Source organism: Lissotriton helveticus, chromosome 1_2 (assembly GCF_964261635.1).
Source record: "Lissotriton helveticus chromosome 1_2, aLisHel1.1, whole genome shotgun sequence".
NCBI classification, from domain to species: Eukaryota; Metazoa; Chordata; class Amphibia; order Caudata; family Salamandridae; genus Lissotriton; species Lissotriton helveticus.
The window spans coordinates 27,611,687-27,624,079 of NC_136058.1; positions in this window are offsets into that span (position 1 = coordinate 27,611,687).

The following is a 12,393-nucleotide window of genomic DNA, read 5'->3' on the forward strand; positions in this document are numbered from 1 at the left end:
GGGCCGAGAAAAAAGGGGGGTCCCAAAACGTGTTTTTCCAATGTTAATTTCCATAGGGCGGTTGGCCTCACTTTTAGCCCGAACGGCTGAATGGATTTGCACGAAACTTGGCAAAATTGTAGGGACTGTTAGCCCGATGTGCCTTTGCTAGGTCTCAATATATGTGCTCCAGTGGATTTTGAGAAATTAACGTTCAAAAAAAGATATATATCTGTAAGCGCGCTCTGGGCAGCGCTCCGGTTCGCGTACTTTACGCGTAACGGAACTTCGCGAAGCGAAGCTGATTGGCTCTCCGGTGTCTGTCAACATTCTAAACAGTCCGGAGCGGCCGCCATCTTGTCTCTCGGTAGGATCGAGAGACAAGAGGAGGCCAAAACAAAGGGGGAAATGACCATAAGGGGGCATAGTAGATCCTCCCTGACCCCCTAGGTTTGATGTGGAGGCTTTAAAAGGGCCCCGCAGGGCAAAAAATAAATAAAAACATTTTTTTGTTTTTTGCGTGGGGAGCGCCCGGTTCGCGAACCGGGAAGCGTACTGGGGAGCGTACTATGAGGAAAAAAGAATGATAGACTTTTTAAATATTGTATGTTTATTGATTGTTCGTTTTGTTGTTTTTTTTTGTTTTTTTTTATTTAAGTAGCAATATGTAGGTACCAATGCAGAGTCAAAAAATTAATATACACCGTCTCCTTTGTAGATATCTTGCATGTTGTTTCAGAAGTTATTGTGGAATATGGAATCCATATCATAGTCTGTCAGGAAAGCAGAAAGAACATGGAGGCAGGAGATGAAAAAGAGTTGTTAAATACACATTGGAGATAATATAGTTGAAGAAAGGAAGTAACTATGAGCAAAATTACTATGTAACATAAAAAAGTTGCACAGTATAGTATAAGTCTGACTTTACATTATAATCAATTAGGTACTAGTTTATGAATTACATATAAAAATGATTAAAGTCTCGAACAATTTTTGATTATTAAATAATTTTATTTTTGTGATTCTTTTTCCAAATTTAACAGAACATTTAACAACAAATTGTCGGAAATGTCCTCATTTTCAATCAGCGAATCTACTGCATCTACACATTGAACTAATTCATGGTCCCGTGATTCATCCATGAAATCTGAGTCATCATTGTCCTCAATAACTTTTTCTGTGTTGTTCTCCAGAACAATTTTGAAGGAAATAATCTGCTCTCCTTCCATTTTCTTGCTGTAATTTTCATAAAAAATAAATATATCAGTAGAGATAGGGCACTGTTGGCTTTAAGTTCAGACAGGTACTTGTGAGTTTATAACAGAGAAGTAATCTATGGGCACTGTATGGTTTCAGGCGTGAAGTAGTACTATTAAAAAGTGCCTGTGAAGAAGTCTAAGTAAATTCATAATTATAGCACAGAAACCTAAATCAATCCATAATTATAATAAACAAGCCTTTCTCAATGTCTAACTCTTACAGAGGGACAGTATATAACTATCTGAACATGTTTTCCCAAATTAATTTAAAGTGCATAACATAGTTCTCCTTTCAAATTTATAAAATAACATCTTACCTATTAAAAACAAGTTTAAGTTGTCAGTGAAAATGCACTTGCAATGTACTTCAGGAAGTAGTAGTCAAAATGGCTGTGTTTCTCTCTCTTTTTTATATATATATTCAGGTACATAACCAATCAAATGTCAGGTAAAAAAAGTAGAAAATGAAAGTAACATTTTAATTGGTTGTCAATTCCAACACTTCAGATGTGTTTTGTGAAGTAATGTACCTCAGGGTATTTAGAGAGGTCTACAGGCTAAATGGCTAAATGGAATTCCAACCAAATTTGTGAAAATGGTAGGGATTGGTATGTAGTATGAGCTAATCTATATTTGGTGAGAGTGTCTCCAGTCGTTTTTCTGTAAATTACTTTCCCACCTTTTTTGATGGTGCGCTTCCCGGGGAGCGCCCCGGTACGCGAACTGGCGAGCGCCCCGGTACGCGAACCTTAAGCGTTACGGGAGTCCACCATTTTGTGTTTCGGTCGACTTAAGATACAAGATGGAGGGCAAATAATGTTCAGAATGGGTAGAAGGGGGCACGGTAGACTTATCTTGACCCCCTAGGTTTTCTGAGGGTGGCTGAGGAGGCTTATATGTGCGAAAAAAAAATTTTTTGAAAATTTCGCGCGGTTAGCTTCCGGTTCGCGTACCGGGTAGCGCCCCGGGGAGCGGACTTTGTTGAAAATTAGTGAAAAAAGTTAGAGTAAAATAATAATTGTGAGTGATCAGATGTAGGGTAGCTCTGAGAAGAGCTTTTGGGTTTATGGTACATTTAGGTACTTATAAGTAGGTACCAATGCACAGTCTTAAATTCAAAATGAAAACTCTGTTGCCCTCATCTGAGAAGTGAACTCCATCTCCTCTGTAGATATCTTGCATGTAGTAACGCAAGTTATTGTTGTACATGGAGCCCATTCCATGGTCTCTCATGTAAGCTGAAACAGATTTGTTTACATGCTTCCTCGACTTCTCAATTTGTGGACAAAATTGGTTTGACCACCTCCATTTCTGTCTTTGGCATATATTTGAATATACCAAGGCAGTCTGAGGAAAAAGTGCCATTAATTGCTCAAAGGTGTCCTTTAAAAGCATTTCCAGACCTACCCCAGTCAAAGTGCCCAAATCATTACCTCCACAGTGCACAATTAACAGGTCAGGTTTTGGCAAATGCATAAAGGTTTTCACCAATGGTATCAATTGGTGACATTTTAATCCTCTGTGGCCAAACCACTTAATTTCCACATCTTGTAAATTGAGGTTAGGTAAATTTCTGTTCTCAGCATACCTCTGAGCCCAATAGATGTAACTATGTCCAACAATCCAGACAGAAAACATGGTGAGAGAAGGTTCTCCTGCAGTCAGATGAAGTGTGGCAATGAAATGGCAGTTGAAAAAATAAGAGTTTAAAATGAAAAAAACTGTGGAGTTTCTGTGTTAATGAAGCAGTAACAGTGATTGGTGGATTTTGATTGCTGAAAACAGAAAGTTAGGGTGCATGGATGAGTTCTTTGAAAGATGTATTTTGAGTGGTCAAGAAAAAATCATTAAATGGAAGAATGCACTGGATATGCAGGTGCACTGAGAGTTCAGAGTTCAATTGAAACATTGTTGTGTGAACTTGCAAACACCAGAGGTCTTCCAAGAGGTGGTTGCTATGCAAAAAAAGCAGAGAGGGCAGAGGGGGGAAGGGTTTTGATTTGAAAAAAGTGAGGGAAGAGTTTTGATTGGGTGACATGAGAGATATGTGTGAAGAATTACAGCATTTCTGTGCTTTTGATAGCTGCAGACTCTAGAGTGCATACCTTTTGCTCTGCTGAAGAAAAATTGATGTGTTTCTGAGACTGTTTTGAAACTCATAAAGTATTTGCTAAGGTGAGAAAAGATTTCTTTACTTTAGATAGAGAATAGTGTGCTTTAAGGAGAAAATTATGAAGAAAGTTGTGTTTTTCAAATGTTGCTTTGTCTCAAGTGTTTTACAAATAGATTTTGTTTCTTTGAGAAATTGTAATTGGAGAAAATGTGAAGTATTAGTACTGACAGGGTTTTTTTGTGCATAGGAGCTGTGGAGTGTTTTCAAATTATGACTTGAAAATCGTTTTTGAGGAAAAGGAATGGTTTTAAAATTTATGACAAGGACATAATGGTGTATGCTTCTTTATAAGGCAATTGAGTGTCTCTGATGTTATTTTTCCCATTTTAATGTGAGACCTTTCCCTGTGGAGCAAATTGCTTGTAAATATGCTCCCACCTGTGCATGGCAAATTTAGATTTTGAATGTTTGCGTTACATAGCCATGTTAAAAGTGACCCAAACATGCTGCAAAGGCTTTAAAAAAACACTTTCATGTGTCTTAAGGACATTTTAAGTCATTTGCCCATGTGGAGTGTTTTCAAATTATGATTTGAAAATCGTTTTTGGGGAAAAGGAATGGTTTTAAAATTTATGACAAGGACATAATGGTGTATGCTTCTTTATAAGGCAATTGAGTGTCTCTGATGTTATTTTTCCCATTTTAATGTAAGACCTTTACCTGTGGAGCAAATTGCTTGTAAATATGCTCCCACCTGTGCATGGCAAATTTAGATTTTGAATGTTTGCGTTACATAGCCATGTTAAAAGTGACCCAAACATGCTGCAAAGGCAATCAAAAAACGCTTTCATGTGTCTTAAGGACATTTTAAGTCATTTCCCCATGTAGAGTGTTTTTAAAATATGACTTGAAAATCGTTTTTGGGGAAAAGGAATGGTTTTAAAATATATGACAAGGACATAATGGTGTATGCTTCTTTATAAGGCATTTCAGTGTCTCTGATGTTATTTTTCCCATATTAAATTAAAAGACCTTTCCCCGTGGAGCAAATTCCTTGTAAATATGCTCCCACCTGTGCATGGTAAATTTAGATTATGACTGTTTGAGTTACATAGCCATGTTAAAAGTGACCCAAAAAAGTTGCAAAGGCTTTAAAAAAACACTTTCATGTGTCTTAAGGACATTTTAAGTCATTTCCCCATGTGGAGTGTTTTCAAAATATGACTTGAAAATTGTTTTTGGGGAAAAGGAATGGTTTTAAAATATATGACAAGGACATAATGGTGTATGCTTCTTTATAAGGCATTTCAGTGTCTCTGATGTTATTTTTCCCATATTAAATTAAAAGACCTTTCCCCGTGGAGCAAATTCCTTGTAAATATGCTCCAACCTGTGCATGGTAAATTTAGATTTTGACTGTTTGAGTTACATAGCCATGTTAAAAGTGACCCAAAAAAGTTGCAAAGGCTTTAAAAAAACACTTTCATGTGTCTTAAGGACATTTTAAGTCATTTCCCCGTGGGCAGTGTTTTCAAATTATGACTTGAAAATCGTTTTTGAGGTAAAGGAATGTTTTTAAAATTTATGTGCGCCATATGCCCCCAAATTTCTTTTTCAGGGGTGCAGCAGGGTGTTCTTGAGACACCCCTGCAACCTTGGAAAAATTCCTAATTTGCGATGAGCTAATTGCTAATCGCAAATTGCACCTTCATTGCTATGGGCCTCCAGGCCCATGGAAATGAATGGGTAATTTGCAATTAGCAATTTGCTCATCGCAAATTAGGAATGGTAAAGAATCGCTATTTATGCCGATAGGCCACACCTTATCGTCATCCTGAATTAATCATTTAAAATGCTAGGGACAGATTCATGATAGGTGTATGCCTCTTTTACGCCACTGTGCGTCACTTTTCTGATGCAGCGGCGGTGCAAAAGATTTGCTATGAGGCGACAAAATTACAAATTGATGCATTTAGGCAGATGTGTCATGCTGTAAAAAAACGTGCCACATGAAACCGATGCAGCAGTGATGCAAAAGATGCACCATGTTGCAAGACAGGCCTCACTTGGGGCCATATGTATCAAGATAATTAGCATTCGCAAAGGCCGAAATTCTGCGAATTTCGGCCTTTGCGAATGCTAATTAGACAAATGGTATGTATCAAAGAAGTTTGATGCAAAATAAGGAATAGCAAAATTTGCTATTCCTTATTTTGCGATTGCACTGAAGCATTTGCAAATTTTGCGATTCCTTAAATGAAATGTATCAAACAAAAAATATGCAAAAAATGCCATTAAGGATTTGCAAATTACCACCAACTTCTAGTTGGTGGTAATTTGCAAATTCTTTTCAAAAAGCTTTTTTTCCAAAAAACAAAAGGTGCCATATGACGCCCATACATGCCCTTAGGGCATGTATGTGCGGCATATGCCCCCAAATTTCTTTTTCAGGGGTGCAGCAGGGTGTTCTTGAAACACCCCTGCACCCTTGGAAAAATTCCTAATTTGCGATGAGCTAATTGCTAATCGCAAATTACACCTTCATTCCTATGGGCCTCCTGGCCCATGGAAATGAATGGGTAATTTGCAATTAGCAATTTGCTCATCGCAAATTAGGAATGGTAAAGAATCGCTATTTATTCCTTAAAATTCGCTATTTAGGAAATGCAAAATAGTTTGATGATACATATGGCGGTTCATCTCTAACAAGATAAGAAGCTTAAGGATAGATTTATGATGACTGGCGCAATGAGGTGGACATCACTTACTTCATTGGTAGGCCTTTACATGTATTATCTCCTCTGTATTCTTCAACAAGCGTAACTTTGATCTGCAACCCTGAGTAGGCCTCACCTTAAACAAACCTCTGGATAGGCCACACCTTATCGTCATCCTGAATTAATCATTTAAAATGCTAGGGAGAGATTTATGATAGGTGTATGCCTGTTTTGCGCCACTGTGCATCACTTTTGTGATGCAGCGGCGGTGCAAAAGATTTGCTATGAGGCGACAAAATTACAAATTGATGCATTTAGGCAGATGTGTCATGCTGTAAAAAAAACGTGCCACATGAAACCGATGCAGCAGTGATGCAAAAGATGCACCATGTTGCAAGACAGGCCTCACTTGGGGCCATATGTATCAAGCTAATTAGCATTCTCAAAGGCCGAAATTCTGCGAATTTCGGCCTTTGCGAATGCTAATTAGACAAATGGTATGTATCAAACAAGTTTGATGCAAAATAAGGAGCTTAGGGATAGATTTATGATGACTGGCGCATCACCAGGGATGTGCCAGTTATCCTGCGCCGCTGTTCCGCCACCCATGGTGTGCTGCATTTACAATGCGGCGCACCATGGGGCAAAAACGGCACAGATGCGTGACGCATCTGTGCCGTAAAGGTGGCGCATTACTGGAGTTGTATCGCAAGTGCGATGCAGCTCCAGCAAGGCTCAGGGGTGCCCCATCTCCACAATGCTGCGTCAAGACCTATGCCTGCTTCAAGCAGGCGCAGGGTTTTGACGCAGCTTTGTCCTATCTGATTGTAAATGCGGCACACCATGGGTGGCAGAGCAGCGGTGCACGTTAACTGGTGCATCCCTGGGGATGTGCCAGTTAACATAAATCTGCCCCTTTACATTTAAGTATGTGCAGGGGACACAGAGTCGGTGAGGCTTATCCAAGGTTAAGAAGAGATGAGTCCTGTTCACTGAAAAATTGGACATAGGCTTCACCTCCTCAGCATCGCTGGACATGGCTAAATAATAGCTGCAAAATGTTACTCTTGTTAAACAATTTTACTATTATAATCTCTGAGATTTGTCTCTTACTCTGCAACATCTCATTGTTGTTATCTTTCTTTAAAGATAAAGACAACATCAACATGAGCGACAATCAGCAATCAGTTGATTTCGACCTCATCATTGAACTCGTAATTGAAACATCAGTGGATGTTGATCCCTTGGATGATTTAAATCCTGAGGATGAAGAAGAACGTGATGAGGATGCAGATTTGTCAGAATTGTATGACATAGGATGGGAAGCTGACGTGCTTGAGCCTATGGAACTATAAACATTTATTTTAAAAATTTATAATAAATAAAAAGTAAACATGTAAACCGTTTTATTTAAAAATAAAGACACCTTCAAAAACAGGTTATGTGTAGTGTCTTCAATAAAATATTAAAATATGCTCATAAAATTAGATCAGATTCACATATAAAACAGCACAGGTAAAATGAATATAAATTCCATTTCTTTTCTGCTATTTCTGTATTCTAAATTTGCAAAGCACTAAAAAATCTTCTATGTAAAAATGTCAAGTAGTGTTTTAAGTTTTTGATTACTGTTATTAATTTACTGTTGGGTAATAGTGGTTAATAACATTTTTTATTATATTTTACCACAGATTCAACTGCAGATCATTTCAAGATTTCAGCATGCCAACCAAAGAAAGACTGAGAAAGGCTGCAAAACGTCAAAGACAGCAGGTCAATGAAAAAAAGCAGCAGTCCTCTAACAAAAAGATTTGTCAAGTCACCAAGAAAGCACCGGGTAAGAGTACAAAAACATTCCTAAGAAATATCTGTAGTAAAAAAAATATTACTACAGAAAATGTTTCAGTCCAGAAAAAGAGAAGCAATTCAAACGGAAAGGAAAGGCCAATGAAAAATGTTACTGCTAGAGCAAGAGATAACTCTGTGCATGATATTAGAAGGAAACAACAGTTTAGGGACATTCGTAAACGAATGTTCCGCAACAGGATAATTGGCAATTTGTTAAAAAATATTAAGAAAGGTCAACAGAAAGTGTTTTTTTATAAGAGAAAATAAAAAGTTGAGAAAGTTATTGATCAGGCATTTGAAATTAAACGTAAGTTATTTATTTTGATAATCAATAGAATTAGGAAGCTAAACAAGGCAATTTATGATTTCAAAAGAAATAGTAGATGGAAGAGAATAGTTAATCGTAGTAATTTTTGTGAAGTTTTTTCTGGAGAATGGATGCATAGTTCAAGCTGTGAGGCATTTTTTAATGAGGAGAGTTATTTCCAGGATAATGATTTGGTGCATGCAGTTGACACCAGTGGTCGAGCTTATGAAGTGAAAGATGGTTCTCCAGTTGAAAAAGAAAAACTTGTGACAACAGAGGCAGAAGAGGTGTTAGGTAATGAGGTTTTAGGAAGACGTGCTAAGGGTCCTGTGTACACCTGGAAGTGTAGTAGTATTTGCAGTGTGCGACAGGATTCCATCAATTTGCTTTGTAATTTTGTACGGTCATTTAATAAGAAAAGTTTGAAGCAGAAAATGAGGTTGTTGCAAGAATTAGATCCTTGCAGAGTGAGAGAAGTGACAGGTTTGCATGGTCATTCACTGGCTTGTCTTTCCAGGAGAGTATGCCAGAGTGTTTTTCATCATTTCAGGATGCTAGCAGTGCATCATATTAAAGTGAGGAAATTAGTTAGAATGTTGTATTATGCTAAGAGTCCAGCAATTATGCTTAAACAATTATGCGCTGCTCTTTTGCATGGTTCTGAAATAGATGTGAAGAATATATGTTGGAAGTAAAGAGGAGAATGTTGAAATTGACCAAGAAGAAGCGGGTAATGTGGAAGATAGTGTACAGGTTTCCAGTACAGATAATTTCCAGAGGGAAATTGCGACGTTTCAGGTCAAATCAAGTGAGAGGCCAAATTTCACTTGTGTGTGTTGTCGACGCACTTATTATAAGAATCAGACTAAGTTAGTGGATTTATATGCAAAAAGTGAAAGGGAAAATAATAGTGAATGGAAGGATTTCACAACATACTTGATGGCAGAAAATTGTTTTGATTTGGGATTGGATCAACGTGTGTGTACTTATTGTTGTTGCAAATTAAATCAAAACCAGATGCCTGCTAGAGCAGTTCATAATAATCTGGAATTGGTTGAGATTCCTTCTGAATTGAAGGATTTAAATACTTATGAATCTATTTTGATTCAAAGTATCCATCCCTTTCAGGCTATTGTAAGAATGGAGCCAAAGACAGGGAAATTGCCTCCATCAGATTTACAGAGAGGATTAAAGGGAAGAGTTGTTTATTTGCCTCTAGATTTGAAGAAAAACATTAACACAATTGGAGTAGAAAAAGTGGAAGAGGAACCTCTGGTTATCTTAGTTAATAGGGTTCCGACAAAGAATAAGAAAATATGGCAAGATTTAGTGGATGTTAGGAAAGTTAAAAAGGCAACATTGTATTTGAAAAATAATAATAAATACTATAAGAATGTATATGTTGCAGAAGAGGAAGTAAGTGAGGAAGAGGATAGCGATGTGTGTGCTGGTCAAATTGAGAAAGTAGAACCCTCTACTAGTGAAGAAATATATGAACATTATAGTGTTCATCCTTTGCATTCCAAGGAAGTCATGGGGAATGCTATTGAGTTGTTTCAAATGAAACAAGCCAAAGGGAGTCCCATTAGTGTTTGGGAGGAAAGTTTGGAAGCTCGGTGTTTCCCACAGCTTTTTCCAACAGGTCAGGGAGGAAGATATGATGAGCGACCTCATCAAATTCCTGCTTCTGAATACCGGACTTTGCGATTGTATGCAGGAGATGCTAGGTTTCGACAATGCATTCCTTATTTGTTTCATCTCCTGTTTGAAAGCGATCTGTCTGGACTGTCATATGCAGTGAACCACATCTTGAAAAGTGGTATACACATGCAAAACATCTCGGCAAGTGACTTTATGGATAAAGTCAATGTCCAAGACAGTATTTTGGATTCTCACCTGATTAATCTCATGGCGTGTCAGCGTGGTACTAATGAGTACTGGTACCGTCGTCATGGTGATTTAAAATGTATGCTGAGGAACTTAGGAACTCCCACATGGTTCCTCACTCTGAGCTGTGCCGAGTATGGCTGGGAAGACTTACTTGAATTTCTACGAGAGGCAAATGCTAACGTAGAAAACATCGAATTCAAGACACCCGGAGAACTGTGCTCTTTGGATCCAGTCAATGTATGTAGGTACTTCAATCATAGATTTGAAGCTATGATGTCTTTCATCATGAATAAGAAGAATCCACCTCTTGGAGAGGTGTTGGATTTCTTCTGGAGAAAGGAGTACCAAGCAAGAGGTGCTCCTCATATACATATGTTGCTGTGGATCAAGGATGCACCTAAATTTGGAACGGATCCAGAAGACTCAGTGATGAGTTTTATACAACAGTATTCTACGTGTGCTGTTCCAAACGCAAAGGAGAAGAAAAGCCTAAGAGAAAAAGTTCTGCGTTTCCAAAGCCATCGATGTGGAAAGAACTGTCGTCGTAAATTCCGAAACAAGGACAAGTTCTACACCAAATGTCGTTTCGGCTTTCCACGACCGGTGATTTCTAAAGGAAGAGTAAACAGTTTGATGTCTTCGCTGCGACATAATGTTATGAAGAAATCACCTAAAAACACATACAATTTGAAGAGGAACGAAGAGTCCAAGTACATCAACGACTACAACCCGGTGATTTTGTCCATGTGGAATGCTAACATGGATATACAGTTTGTGGCTGATAACTGTATGGCTGTGGCTCGGTATGTGACATCTTACATCACCAAAAAAGAGAAGACAGAATTGAAGGATATGTGGGAGGACATTTCCCATGAAAAGAGCCTCAGCAAGAAGTTGTACAGTTTCAGTCTGAAGATGTTGTCGCATCGAGAAATCGGAGCGTACGAATGTTCTGACCGGTTGTCTTCAGCAAGTCTCTATGCCAAGTCCAGGAGTATTGTTTGGGCGAGTCTTGGTCTTGCTGCAACGCGTAATCGAGTTCTCAAACCTGTGCGGGAAATCGAGTATTTGGCGGAAAAGGAGCCAAACAGTACCGACATTTTGAAGACCAACATGTTGGATACATATTATCCAAATCGAAGCATTCACCTCGAGAATGTTTGTCTGTATGAGGTTCTTCAAAATTACATATTCAAGAGGAACATCAAAGAAGATACTGAGAAAGGAGTGTATGCTGTAATAGGAAGTGAGGGATGTCTGGTCAAGCAAAGAAAATGCCACTTGGTAAACCATCGAAAATTGAGTGGCGAATCTCCTGAAAAAAAGGAGTTTTTCTATTTAGCACTTTTGCAACTTTTCAAGCCTTGGCGTGCAGAAGAGAAACTGCTTGGAGATTTTCTCTGTTACGAAGACTCTTTCAATGCCGCCAAGGAGACCATAGAATGTCCTGCTTTTCCCAAATATGTAGAAATGTTGAATGCGGAAATTGAGCAGGAAGCAATGATTGCAGCCGAGATTGCCAGAGACAGTTCTCAGGACAGTCAGAGTTCTGCTTCATTGAGTCAGGATCCACTAGGAGGACCTGTTATCGAAAATGAAGCTGCCACTGCTATGAATGAAGTGGAAAGAGCCATGGCACATGCTCAGGAGGATGCGGTTAACTTAGAAGAGTTGGAAAGACAACTCAACGTTGAGCAGAGGAAAATATATGACGAAGTTACCATGCAAATTGATCATGGATTAAGTCATGACAAGAAAGAGTGCTCATGTACGCCGTTGAAGCCTGTCCGACTGTACGTGAGTGGAGAAGCGGGAACTGGAAAAAGTTTCCTTATTAAAGCAATTTCATGTTATTTGCAGGAAAGGACAGAGTCATCGCTGTCTTGTGTTGTCACCGCTCCAACTGGACTGGCAGCACATAACATTAAAGGGATTACTTTACATCGTTTACTGATGCTGCCAGTGGAGCATGACAACAAATTACAATATCACAAGCTATCTGGAGATGCTTGTTTTGAAGTTTCAAGAATCTTGAGGAAAATGAAACTTCTTATCATTGACGAAGTAAGCATGGTTTCCAATGTCATGCTTGCCTTTGTGCATTGGAGAATGCACGAAGTTCTCAAAACAGAGTATGATGTGTTATTTGGTGGCAAACACATCATTGTTTTCGGAGATCTTCTGCAGCTGACACCAGTGAAAGGGCAACCTGTGTTCAAAATGCTCACGCATGAAGATACCAGGAAGTGCCTAGGCAGCATTGGCAACGTCAATATATGG